The sequence below is a fragment of the Perognathus longimembris genome, chromosome 12, assembly GCF_023159225.1.
Source record: "Perognathus longimembris pacificus isolate PPM17 chromosome 12, ASM2315922v1, whole genome shotgun sequence".
In the NCBI taxonomy this organism is placed as follows: Eukaryota; Metazoa; Chordata; class Mammalia; order Rodentia; family Heteromyidae; genus Perognathus; species Perognathus longimembris.
In genome coordinates, this window is record NC_063172.1 from 17,975,466 (window position 1) to 17,989,686 (window position 14,221).

A 14,221-nucleotide genomic window follows, 5' to 3' on the forward strand; every position below is an offset into this window, starting at 1 on the left:
GCTCCACTACAGTTATGAATAACTTAGGGTTTTTTTTCCAGATTACTTAGATGCATAGATACATGAGGGCCTGCTTCCTCACTACAAGTGAAGTACGTTCTTTCTGTTCACTGTCACTTTGTGGGGGTGGGCTTTAGGGCAGCCACCAACCCAGGCAATCTGCTCTGCACTCACATTGTACATCTGAGGAAAAGGCCTTTAGTGTAGATTGAGAATGTACCCCAAAGGCTCATGTCTTAAAGGCCGTGTCCCAACCTATGCCACTAATAGGAGATGGTAGCACCTTTAAGATGCAAGCTTTTTAGAAAGCCTGCTATGGTGGTTTATACTTGTAATCCCAGCACTTGGGAGATGGAGGCAGAAGACTAGCCTGAGATAATTAATTTAAAGAAGGCCTAGTGGGAGCAAGTTTGACAAGCACTTTGGAAAGGGACACTGGTGTGTGGCTACCATGAGGTGAATAGTCCTACACCATATGGTCCCACCATGATGTGATGCACTACTCTAAGTCTCATCGATCGTAGCCTTGGGTACCTTGAGCCAAAATAAATCTATCTTCTCCATAAGTTGATTACCTTAGCTATTTTGCTGCAGTTAGGAAAAACTGATTCACATGGGCATCTCTGCATGGCATATAGTGAGGAGCTTTGCTGAAGGATCATGGTTAGAATGGTTGAGGAGCCATGGCCAAACTTTGGCTTCAGGATCCCTCTTCACCTCCCTGCTACTTAGCCATCAAACACCTTGGCAGTAGGATTTAAGGTTGGAGAAGTTTTCCGCATTACTTGGTCTTAGCATATATTCATTTTTTTGGTAATTTATTTATTAATTAAACAAATTTTTTTGACAAGGTGTTGTGCAAAAAGGGTACAGTTACATAGTAGGGCAGTGTGTACATTTCTTGTGATATCTTACACCCTGTTTTTCTTTCCTTTCCCTAGGTCAGGTAGACTTATATACAATACACAATGTACCAAGAACATATACAGTATCCATGTGGCCTATGCCAAAGAAAATTTGCCTAGGGCTTTAAATGTAATGTCGACATTAGACAATATGTTGACAGTAGTCATATATGAACGTACATACATAGTTTTTGAGCTATTGTATTCCACTGAGAGGTCAATTTTTGACCTTTATATGTTGAGTAGTTGTTTGGTTTTAGTTACATAATGTTGGGTCGCTGACCCAATACTGTGGGAAATACCATTTGACAAGAAGTTTTTGGTTTCACAGACCTGGTCTCTACTGTCTCCCCGTCACCCCATCTTAACAGTCATATCAGGGAGATCATGCCCCTTTGTTTTCTGTGTTCTAGGCTTGTCTCGTTCAACATTATTTGTTCAAGTTCTGACCCTGCGAATAACAATATTTCACCATTCCTAATCGCTATGTAGTATTCCATTGTGTATAGGTACCATATTTTTTGATCCATTCATCTGTGGAGGGGCATATGGGTTGATTCCATATTTTGGCTATTGTGAATTGTGCAGCGATAAACATGGAAGTGCAAATGTCTTTTTGATATCTTGGGACCTGCTGTTCAGGATAGATGCCTAGAAGTGGTATGGCTGGATTATAGGGTAGGTCTATATTGAGCTTTTTGAGAAACCTCCATACTGTTCTCCAAAGTGGTTGTACTAATTTGCACTCCCACCAACAATGGAGAAGTGTTCCTCTTTCCCTGCACTCCCTCCAGCATTTGTTGTTGCCTGAGTTCAGAGTATAGGCCATTCTAACTGGAGTGAGGTGGTATCTCAGGGTTGTTTTTATTTGCATTTCCTTTACTGCCAGGGATGTTGAACATTTCTTCATATGTTTCTTTGCCATTTTTATCTCTTCTCTTGCAAAGTCTCTCTTTAGCTCCTTTGCCCATTTCCTAATTGGTTTACTGGGCTTGGAGGGGGTTAGTTTTTGAGTTCTCTGTAGATGACAGATATTAGGCATTTGTCTGTTGCTGTGCTGGTAAAGATCCTTTCCCATATGGTTGGCTGTCTTTCTGTTTTGGTGGCTATGTCCTTAGCTGTGCAGAAACGTTTTAATTTGTAGTAGTCCCATTTGTCGAGTCTCTCCCTTATTTGTTGTGCCCCTGGGACTCTATTCAGGAAGTTCCTTCCTGTGCCTATAAGATCTAATGTCTTTCCTACTCTGTCCTTCAGTGGTTTCAAGGATTCAGGTCTGATATTGAGGTCCTTGATCCATTTTGAGTTGATCTTGGTGCATGGTGATAGGCTTGGGTGTACTTTGAGTTTTCTGCATATGGCTGCCCAGTTCTCCCAGCACCAGTAGTTGAAGAGTTAGCAAATATTCTTGAGGATGACAGCATCAGTGATGACAACCCTAACAAACCCTGGTGGATTTTATTTTCCCATGTTGGTTGTCACACTGTTGTCTCCCATTGTGTGAAAATGTTACCTTCTAACTTTCATGAGAAGGTGGAACCTATTTACTCTTTTGAGTCCCATCAGTGCCTTGAGCAAGACAATATGGAAGACATGACATTGACACTTCCAGGAGCAAGTCTGACTTCACCGGACAGTTTGAACTTTCAGCCTCTTGAGGGTGTGTTGCTATGGGAGAATATCTTGGGACCACCATACCATGAAGTGAAAAGCTCAAGCCGTGTATGAAGGCTCTAGAGGATGATCGATATTCCAGAGGAAAAATATCACAGCTGCAGGGACGTCAGTGAAGGAGCCATGTTGGACAGGCAACCCAGTCACTGAGCTGAGTCCAGCCCCAGACTTCCTATGATTGAATCTTCAAATGGAGATGTCCTAATGTGGCCAGCCCATCTATAGAACCACAAGAGAGTTGTTATTTTAGAAGCTTTAAATTCTAGGGTGGTCCATTCTGTAGCAAGGATAAATGAAATAACATCTCCCTTCCTGCCATGAAACACCAAGCCATGGACTAGAGTCTTAGGGAAAATGAAGAAGACTCTATGTGATCTAAGTTTCATTGCAACAGATTGCTGGCAAATTTCATCACAAGCAGCTCCTTGGGTTCTATTCCCTTACCTCCTATTTCTACCTGCACTACTCTGACATAAGACATATGAACTGCACTCATTTATTCATTTTAGTCGCTTAGACACTGTAGCTGGTGGCTAGAGAGTCCAGGGTTCCTGGACAGAGGGATGCAAAGAAAAGCCAGTCCCTCTCTCCCTGCCCTTGTAAGACTTGCTGCTTCTCTGGAAGACTTGTGCATGGAGTAGAAATGCCATTGGTAAAGCCGGGAAGTAATTTGGAGGCAAAAGTAATTCAAACATCCATCTCCCTGGATACTTGCCTAAGAAAATTTCAGAACATCTATCTGGCCCCAGTCTATGCTGTTCTGCTCTGTGCCTGTCATACTGTCTAGGAAGAACCAGTCTTGTTCTGTGATCTGTGAGGGTTATTATATGCACTGATATTTTGAATGAGCACAGTTTGGTGAGCAGTGTAGAACTGGCAATGGATTTCTATGTGAATGGTTTAAAACCAGTGTTCTTCCCTCCGCCCTGACTCAGCTATGCACTATTTGTGGGCTAATATACTTATTTTTCCCACTTGCATTGTTCACTGTTTCACATGTACTCTTGTTGCCCCTGTGATTACCCTGCTCATTTCTTGAGCATCTCATTTGTCTCCTTTATTCCTCACATAGTTCTATTACGTACCTAGTACTTAGTAGTCATTCAACAAACTGGTTGAGTGTGGAACTGAACTGGAAGGATAACAAAAAACTTAGAAACAGGGATGGGATATGGCCTAGTGACAAGAGTGCTTGCCTTGTATATATGAATCCCTGGGTTCAATTCCCCAGGACCACACATATAGAAAATGGCCAGAAGTGGCACTGTGGCTCAAGTGGCAGAGTGCTAGCCTTGAGCAAAAAGAAGCCAGGGACAGTGCTCAGGCCCTGAGTCCATGGCCCAGGACTGGCAACAAAACAAAAACAAAACTTGGAAATAAAAAGTTTGGGATATTGAGAACAAGTCTTAGAGATTGTTAGTGGCAGAACTCTTTGAGTATATGTTAGATCTGGGCTGAATATTCATTTTCTTCTTTTTCTTTCCTTTCTTTTTTCTTTTTACTTTTTGAGCTAGGGTCTTGTTATGTAGCCCAAGCTGGTCTCAAACTTGCTATTCTCCTGCCTCTGCCTTCTGAGAACTGGAATTATAGGTATGTATACAGTATGTGGTATCTGGGATAGGTTGAGCATTTTCTAATCCTTTGCTTACTTATTTCTCACAACTCAGTAAAGTAGGGAACATAATTCTTATTTTGTAGCTGGAAAAAATGAACCCCAGAAGGGAAACTAGACCAGGTAAGATCATGTGGTGATTAAGTTTGTAGGCCTGGGTATTGAATTGATGCTTTGTCATGACAATGTATTGCCTTGTCTTTGGACTGATTGCCACTGGTGTGGTCGTTTTGCATGTGCCTTTTACGATAAAGTTTTAAAATTTCATTCCCTTCATACATTCAACTTTTGAAGCTTAAACCCATGGCTTTAAAATTAGCAATCTCTAGTTTCTTCTAGCCCGTAACTTAGTTTGGATATCATATTAAAAAATTGGATCCAAGTACATGTATATTTTTGGTGGAAGCAAAAAGTGCAAACCTTCTAGCATCTGTTACTTATAATTGCTCTGCATTAAATTACAATTTTGGATTTAAACTTGCAAAAGTGCATTTCAGTACCAAGGTTTTGATGGGGAAATGAACAATGGTAGGAAGTAACAGATACCCTCTATTTTTTTTTAACTAGACAGTAATGTGCAAAAATAACTTCTAGCTTTTACATTGGTGTCCTGGAGCTTGTTCTAAATTTTTGGAGGGTGTTGTGGAATTCTGTAGTTGTGTTGGGTCTGAAGACTAGAATTACACATACCTTTGGACTATTTAAGCCTGAAAATGTTACCTCCTGCAGTACCTGACTTGAGTTCCTGTCCTCAGTGGTTGGAAGACCTGAGTAGAAGCCAGTGACCCACACTCATTTCCAAATCAGATGCTTTGGTCAGCACGTCTGCCCTAATACATTACCATTGGATGAGAGAAACCCACACAAAGAAAAAAGTCTAATTGGATGGAAATGTGAGCAGAAGACATCAACGGAATGTACTAGTTTTCAAGGACCAAGGTAACAAAACACCTTAGACTCAGGAACTTCAAGAACAGAAATGTATTGTGAGGCCTCTTCTGTTGACTTACAGGCAGCTACCAGGCAATTGTGTGTGCATGACTTCGTTTATTTATTATCAACGTGATGTACTACATGACTTCTTTTTGTGTGTGTGTATGCAGAAAGAGAGAGGGGGAGGGAGGGTGGGAGAGAGGGAGAGAGAGAGGGAAAGAGAGAGAGGGAGAGAGAGAGGAAGGGAGAGGGAGAAGGAGAGAAGAAGGGAAGGAGGGAGAGAGGAAAAGACACATGCACACAGAACCTAAGAGAGACAGAAAGAGATCTGATATTTTTTACAAGAACACTAATCTTTTTTTTTTTTTTTTTCAGAGCTGAGGATTGAACTCAGGGCCCAATACTTGTCCAGCAAGTGCTCTTCCACTGAGCTAATCCTCAACCCAGGACAGCAATCTTATGGAATTATAATTACCAGCTCATAACTTTTATGTCCTTAATTACTTCCAATATCAGTTTCAGTATAACACCTCCCCCCCAAGGCTCCTGTGTTGAACATTTGGTCCCTTGCTGGTGGTCCTATTGGATAAGGCTTCAGAAACTTTAGAAGGTGGGGCTGGCTGAAAGAAGTAGTTCACTGGGAGGTGTGCCCTCAGGGGCTGTTTCTTGCTCTGGTCTCCGCCTCGATCTTGTTTCTCTTCTTCCTGTCCTCCATGAGGCAAAAAACCTCTTCCACAGTCTCCTGCCTGCATTATGCATTATTACCATAGACCAGACCAGGAATCAATTGAGCCAAAAACTGTAGATGGAAATATCTGAAGCTGTGAGCCAAAATAAATTCTTCGTCCTTTAAGTTGCTTATGACAAGTATTTTGTCACAGTGATGAGAAAAGTAACAAATTCATTTCCATTTCCAAATATAATCACACAGCTTCCATGTGTAAAAATTGCAAGTGAGAGAATGATAAGCACTCAGTTTATACCATTTTTTGCTGTAAAAATAGTGATACAAATAGTCATTAAATAAGTACTATTAACATTCTTATTTTAATAATAATAACCGCCAACAAAAACTTGAGGCTTACTGTATTTCATGCATTGTTTTAAGCTTGATATCTATTAACTCATGTACTTCTTATTTTGTCAGTTGTGGGTCTTGAACTCAAGGCCTGAGTTCTGTCCCTGAACTCTTTTGTTCAAGGCTGGTTCTCTACCACTCTAAGCCACAGCACCACTTGGGTTTTCTGGTGGCTAACTGGAGACAAGAGTCTCATAGACTTTCCCACCTGGGCTGGCTTTGAACCGTGATCCTCAGATCTCTGCCTCCTGAGTAGCTAGGATTACAGGTGTGAGCCACCAGTGCCTGACTAACTCATGTACTCCATTCAAGGACATTGAGATCATTTTACCTCATTTGACTGAGCAAAAGCCAGATGCACAGAGAAGTCAGGTAGCAAAGCCAGACCTATAAGAAATGGGAACACCAGAACTCAATTTCTGAGCCTGACTCCAAGCTTGTGCTCACATCAGCTCTCTAACATGTTCACATGTTCTAGGTACACACTAGAACATACAAGCTTTCGTTTTGGGGTTGGCAAAAATTAAAATGCTTGACATATATAGTGGTGGAAATGTCTGTGTGTATATGTAAAAATATCATTTTTAAATGCAAAGACGTTAATGGTAGTACTCTTTGAGGTAGTCAAAATTTCAGTAGATAGGGCAGAAGATGAGAGAAGTTGTGTTAATTTGTGTGTTGAAATAAGATGGACCACTGAGACTGGGAATATGGCTTAGTGGCAAGAGTGCTCACCTCGTATACATGAAGCCCTGGGTTCGATTCCTCAGCATCACATATATAGAAAACGGCCAGAAGTGGCGCTGTGGCTCAAGTGGCAGAGTGCTAGCCTTGAGCAAAAAGTAGCCAGGTGTTGGGGATTCAGCTTGGCTTTGAGGGGGAGAGGGTGGTCCTGAGACGCTGCCTTCCCTCCCACTCTGGGGCAGTGTGGAAGGTAGCCACTCCACCTTCCAGCTTCAACCAGAAGAGAAGCAAAGCAGCCCCCACCTCTTGGCTTGGCCACATGTATAATGGCGGAGACCCAGAGACCAGGTCCTTGGGGGGCTGTGGTCTCCGCCCATAGAGGAAGTTCCATGACATCATCTGATGGACATCCCATTAGCCAATCGTTAACCCAGTTAGTCCCTCCTCTTCCTGCCCGCCATTACTGTTATATAAACCCCTCCCTTGAATAAAAAACCCTTTGAGGCTGGCAGTCCATTGGACCAGCTCCCCGAGATCTGCATATGCATATGTTCGTGTCTGCATATGCTCTTGATTCGTGAGTGGGACAGGGGGCGGTCTCAGCATCCTACCTCAGCTCGGCTTAGCCCGATAGGGACGCGCTCTGTCTCTCCTGCTGGCAGGAGAAGCAGAGCCCAGTGTCCTTCACAATTTGGGGCTTGGCATCTCCCCGGGAAAAGAGGGGGGATGTGGAATTTAGGCCCCACAGCCAGGGACAGTGTGCAGGCCCTGAATTCAAGGCCCAAGACTGGCCCCACCCCCCCCAAAAAAAGACAGACCACTGATACGGCTATATCATAAATATATCCTAATGGGTTGTATTAGTTAGCTAGAGTTTCTTCCTCTAAACTGTAACTTAGTGTCTACTGAAGAAATTAGACTTTAAGGACCCTTGTTTATCTTATATACAGCCTCATGGCAAACAAAAATACGAAACTGCACATAATTTTTTACTCCAGAAATATAAGTTTGAGATTTAACCTTTCGGATACTTTCTGATATAGATATACTTTTTGATATAGATAGTAAGTCAATGCTAAACTACTGTTATTGCTGTTGAATTGCTGTTGAATTAGTACCATTGTGTTGAATTAGTATTATCTTGGTCACTAAACTTATGAGTGTTCTTCTAATTTTTCACTTTAAATGAACTCTGTTAAATGTCCCCATTCTTTTTACCCTACCCCAGCCTTAGAATATACACATTGTTATTGAAAGTTCTTTTCTTAATTTTCTTTTTACAAAAATGACCATGTATGTATGTATGTATGTACGTATGTATGTATGTGTGTGTATGTATGTATGTATTTCATTTGGTTTCTGTATGGGGCAGCTTGTACTCAGGGCCTCAAGCTCTTGCTTGGCTTTCTCTTTCAAGTCTGGCATTATACTACTTGGCTACTCCTTCTGGCTTTTGCTGGTTAACTGGAGATAGGGGTCTCATTGATTTTTCTGCCCTGACTGACTTGGAAACATGATCCTCAGCTCTCACCTTCCTGAGTAGCTAGGATTATGGGAGTGAGCCCTCGGTAATATCATCATTACAGCAATTTATTCTTCCAGAGCATTTAGAATATAATTCTTCTTGCTTTATTCATGCTAGTCCCCATAACCGTCTTAGGAGATACACTTGATTTACTTTTTTGTTGATGGAAAACCTGAGGCAGAAAGAATTACAGTGCCCAGGAAATCCAGCTAGAAAGGGACCAAGCTTAGATATAATGCCATGTAGCCAGATATCATGTGGCCATATCTTTACCCCCTTTGACTCTACAGACCATCTAACTCCAGTGGTCTTTTGACATATCAGCCCAAACTTTCCTCTTTTGTGCTGATGCTCTTATTTTGAAGGCGAAGACCAGAGCCAGCAATCTGGCTGCTGTGTATGCTGAGCAGGCCACCTCTTCACAAGCTCAGGGAAACATTTGGAGCACAGATTGCAAAGCACCTGAATTTGAAATGTTTATTTCTTGGCTGGCTTTTATTTTCTTCCAACTATCAAAGGAACTCTGGCTGAAGTTGATGCATTAATCACTTGTCTAATTTCATTTCTTAAATCCTCGTTATTTTTAAATGATAAGTAACATGATTTACTGCCCTTTTTGATTTAGAAACCTGTTCAAAATGCAGAGTGGCATCTACCTTTTTGTTAGCATAGTCTTGGGATGCTTTTTCTTTCTTTTTGCCTTTTGCAGTAATTACAAGCTTGTGGTTCTTTTATTCTGAAATGTGTGTGCTTGTTATTGATAGAGTTCATGCACTCTGGACCATTTAATTCAGGTCTTGGTTTTTGAAAGTAGACAGCATTATGGTTGGTGTTTGTAGATCAGTGGACTAAGAGGGATACCCTGACCTCTTGTGATGATGATGCATATGTGAATGTTATTAAGTCTCGCTAACAAGGTCATCAACTCAGCTCCTCTATGGCTCAGTTCCATAGCCAAGGCATGTGCCTTCCAATGAAAAGTCTACAGGTAGGACACTGACCAATGTGTAGCAGTTCACGCAGGGTATATGCACATGTGTATATGCATGTGTGTGTATGTGTGTGTGCACATATGCACATGGGTATACCAGTTCAAAACTTTCATTGCATCTTGTAGTGTGCCTAAGTAGCTGCCCAGGCAAGGGTAGGCCTCTTCAGACACCAGGTGGTTAGGACACAGTCAAGCTGGTGTGTGCGCGTGTCCCTGTGTGGAGGGTTGGCAAGTTACGTGGTATTGTGAGGTGGTTTGTGTTCTCCTCCAAATTTAAATGTGCAAGTTGTAATTACCCCTAACCCCAGTAACCCAAAATATGAGTGTATTTGGAAGTAGACTCTTAAAGAGGTAATTTACTTCAGATGAAGTCGTTAGGGTGAGGTTTAAACTGATATCCTTGTAAGAAAAGAGATTGGAACACTTGCAGAAGGGAGGGCCATGTAAAGACATATGGAGAAGATGCCTTCTGCAAGCCAGGGAGAGAGGCTTCCCAAGAAAACAATCCTACTGATCTCTTGACTTCAGGGTTTCAGGCTCACCAAGTATAAGAAAATACATTTCTGTTATTTAAGTCACCAGACTGTAGCTCTTTGTTATGGTAGTCCTAATTTACTCATTTAGCTAGAAAGCAGGTATAATGAATAAACTTGGACATTTGGGTGTCTCTGAGCTTTTTTTACTTTACCACTTTGAGCTACAACTCTACTTTCGGCTTTTGAGTGAGATAAGAGTTTCACAGATTTTCCTGTCCAGGCTGGCTTTGAACCACATTCCTCAGATATCAGTCTCCAGAGTAGTTAGGATTATAGTTGAGTCACTGGTACCCAGCTGAATTTGGACTTGTGAATGGAAACCATGTACTTTTGTTAAGCTGGTCCAATTAAAGAGATCATTAGTTTGAGTGTTCCTGTACTTTACACACTTGCAAATAGCTTGTTGTGAGTTGTGATTTCCCATGTAGTGATTAAATAACAATGTTTAATCTACACAAACTGACTATGGATGGATGCCTGGTGACTCACGAAGAGGTTACATCTCGATAAGCTGATCACAAGCTGAAAATATTGAAAGACAAATACACTCAATGTGCCTAATTTCAGGAATATCCTTTCTTAGCAACACAACACACAATGAAGTCAGTTATTTCCCCTGATAGTCTCAGGGCTGATGAACTAGAAAATTCAAACGCTAGAGTAGATGCTACCAAAATAGTAATTAAAAAATTTAAAAATGGTTATTATAAAGATAATGTACAGAGGGGTACAGTTACGTAAGTCAGGTGAAGAGTATATTTCTTTATGGACAATGTCACCACTTCTCTTACTCTCTCCCAGCTTTTCCCTCCTTTCCTCAACCACAAACTGCATAGTGCATTTTCAAAGTATAGTGAGTACCACTGTTGCAATTTGTGCATCCTTTGTCCCTCTGTTATTGGGCCTCCTCTTACCCTTCCAAAGACAGATAAATGAACAAACAAGACAAAAAGAAAAGAAAAGAAAACAACAACAAAGCAAAACACTCTTGTTTTCATTTCCTGGAGTTCATTTTGATAAGTATTATTTTATATGATCAAATGCACATAGGCATTGTGCCTTTGTGTTCCTCTCCTAAGAGTATCCTCTTTTGGTCTTATTGTGTGTGAATGCCTAGAATCTTGTATAATTTATCATGTCAATAGTAATGTTTTTAGATATAATGAACATTTATAATCAGTAGACCTTTAGTTAAGCAGATGATTTCCATAATGTGGAGGACCTTGTCTAATCAGTTGAAAGCCCCAACAGTAGACTTGAGGTTTGCCTTGGGTACCATTCATTCACAAGGCTGCGAGACAGAAACATACCTGCATTTCCAGCCTGTTGGCCTGCTTTGTGGATTGGACTCAAAGCTGCAACATCATTCTTACCTGAATTCCAGCCCGCTGGCCTATCCTACAGATTTCAGACTTGCCAGCCAGAACAATTTTGTTAGCCAAATTGCTAAAATAAATCTCATTTTTTTTCTTAGTTGTTTCCCCGATCAATACAATCTCTAATTAAATTAGAGTCTTCAGCTTGGAAGGCAGAGAGTTTTACTATTCCATTAGTGTAGGTTATCTGCCGCAGCAAAAAAGCCCCAAATCACAGTGGGTTAGTGCAATGAAATTTTATTTCCCATTCATACAATGGCCCAATGGAATATTGGCAGATTGGCTTGTCCAACAGTGATTAGGGAAGCAGGGGTTCTATGATCTTCAGGGTTGTGCAGGTCTGCAACACTGGATTCTTTGTGTCTGAGACACGAAAAGGAAGTGAGGGAGTGGGAAGGTGCTCATCGGGATGGACAGAGGTCGAGCACCCAAGTGGCACCCAGCTTTCTCATACTCCACAGCTCAGGGGTCAGCTGCAGGTAGAGAATAGCTGCAAGTGTACTGGGGTAGTTAGTATCTTTGTGAGAGCCCTAGTAACACTCGTGTAGAAGGGACTGTCTTTCTTTGATATACACTTTTTACACTTATCAACATGGACTCTATCCATGACAAAGGAAAAGGTAGGAAGAAAGATCAATTAAATAAGTAGATGTTGCTTTAGATAGGAATGAATACAGAAGCCTTCAGCATGATGATGATGATGATGATGATGATGATGATGGTGATGACGATGATGATTTTTAGTACTGCTGCTACTACAACTACTAGGGTGCTGGGGATTGATCCCAGGGCCTCCCATACTTGTCCTGCCACTTGAGCTAATCTTTCCATCCTTTTGTTTTTGTATTGCTTTGTTATGAGGGCAGAGTCTCTCAAATGTTTTTTGCCCACACTGGCTTTTAACTCCCGACTCTCCTTCCAAGTAGTTTATGTTTTCTAAGGTTAATCAAATGAATTTATCATTTTAATTCATATACACACAATCTAATAAAAATGGCTATCCTTTTCCTAGAAACTGTGGACATTTTTCAGAAAATTTATTTGGAAAAATAATAGAATAACGCAATTACAATCTTAAATAAGAAGACCACTTAGGATGGAAACCTATTCCTATCAGTTGTTAGACAGGATTATAAAATAATACACACTGCACTTGAGATGACATTCAGTACCAACTACTGACTTTCTAGAAGCAGTGGTAGAGTATGTATGAAATATATGTGATCTGTGTGAATATACGTGTATATATATTTATCTTTATATATCAGTGTGAGAATATCTTACATAATATATGTCATAAATATTTATGTCTGATATTATGTATTTATGCAGTTATTTATTTATTTATTTTGGTCAGTCCTGGGCCTTGGACTCAGGGCCTGAGCACTGTCCCTGGCTTCTTTTTGCTCAAGGCTAGCACTCTGCCACTTGAGCCACAGCGTCACTTCTGGCCATTTTCTATGTATGTGGTGCTTGGGAATTGAACCCAGGGCTTCATGTATACGAGGCAAGCACTCTTGCCACTAGGCCATAGAAGAAGGGCTGATATTATGTATATTAAAATCAGGAGACACAAAAATGTTTCTGCATTTCAACGCAGTAATACTGAACCCATCAAGTATAGACTTTAACTTAGAAAAGCCTATATGTAAGTATATGATTTTTGCCTTTTAAAACTTGTTAGGACAGAAATTGGTACTAAGTTCACAAATACCTAATAATTATCTTTAATGCTATCCATCTTTTCTAAATACACCAGTGTCTTATCCAGACACTGGTCGAGTAAAACCAAACAGAGTTTTTGTTTTAAAATAACTAGAAAAAGCTGAGGCTGAGCCTGGCTGTAACTGAACATCTACTCACTGTTATGGAATTATATCATTTTTGGAGATCTAAACATCAGTTTCTTTTTCTCCCCATTGTCTGGAAAGCACATTAGGGTGATTATTGAGATAGTTTTCCTAACTCTGAAGAAGCTCAATCCTGCTTGATCTTGGAGCTTCTCTTGGGGGAAACAGAAGAAGAAGAAGGAAAAAAAGTTCAAAGTAAAAGCAAGCTTCACTAATGTTGGCCCGTGGCAAACAGAGAGTTACTCTGGAAGGAGACCAGGTGAGTTGTGCAAATAAATATACATGATGGTCTGTGTCTGCGAACCACCTTACAGGCTGCTCCTCAGGAACCATGGATATCTTTGTTGGCCTAGCCTTTGTCCTGTGATGTGTGAGATATTTTATTCACCCCTCTTCTGGCTGTTCAGACTCAGGGCTCTATTCTTTCCTGCTCATTTCCTGTCTGAAAATGAGGGAGCAGAAGATTTCCAGCGCATTTGGATACCTTTAGCCTGCTCAGTGTTAGAAGTAGTAAATCCACTGGAGGGAGCTCCTTGAGCAAAAGGGATAGGCAGAGAAGAAAGAGCCCCCCCGAAGTAATAGATGGCTAATGTGTAAGTCTTCCCTAAAGTTGGCTTGATGTCCTTCAGCTACCTTCCTTTCTGAGCTTACCTGAGGAACCAACCCCAATGTCTTCCCCTCTAAGACTAGGAGAAGTCAACCCAGTGTGTGTGTTTGTGTACACATATATGTGTTTATACACATATATGTATATATACAACATAATATTTTATGGTATTTGTAGAAGGCACACACCCATAACTACATATATACACATACCTATAGAATATGAATAACATTTTTCTGGCCATATTGAGGTTTGAATTCGGGCCTCAGGCTTGCTAGACAGGTGCTCATCACTTGAGTATTACCTATAACTTTCTTTGCTTTGGATGATTTGTTTTTCAGATGGGGAATTTCTTGGGCAATCTTCTTCTACCTATGTCTGCCATGGAGTGAGAATGACAGATACGTATCATCATATTTAGATTTTGTTGTTGTTGTTGAGATGGGGGGAGGG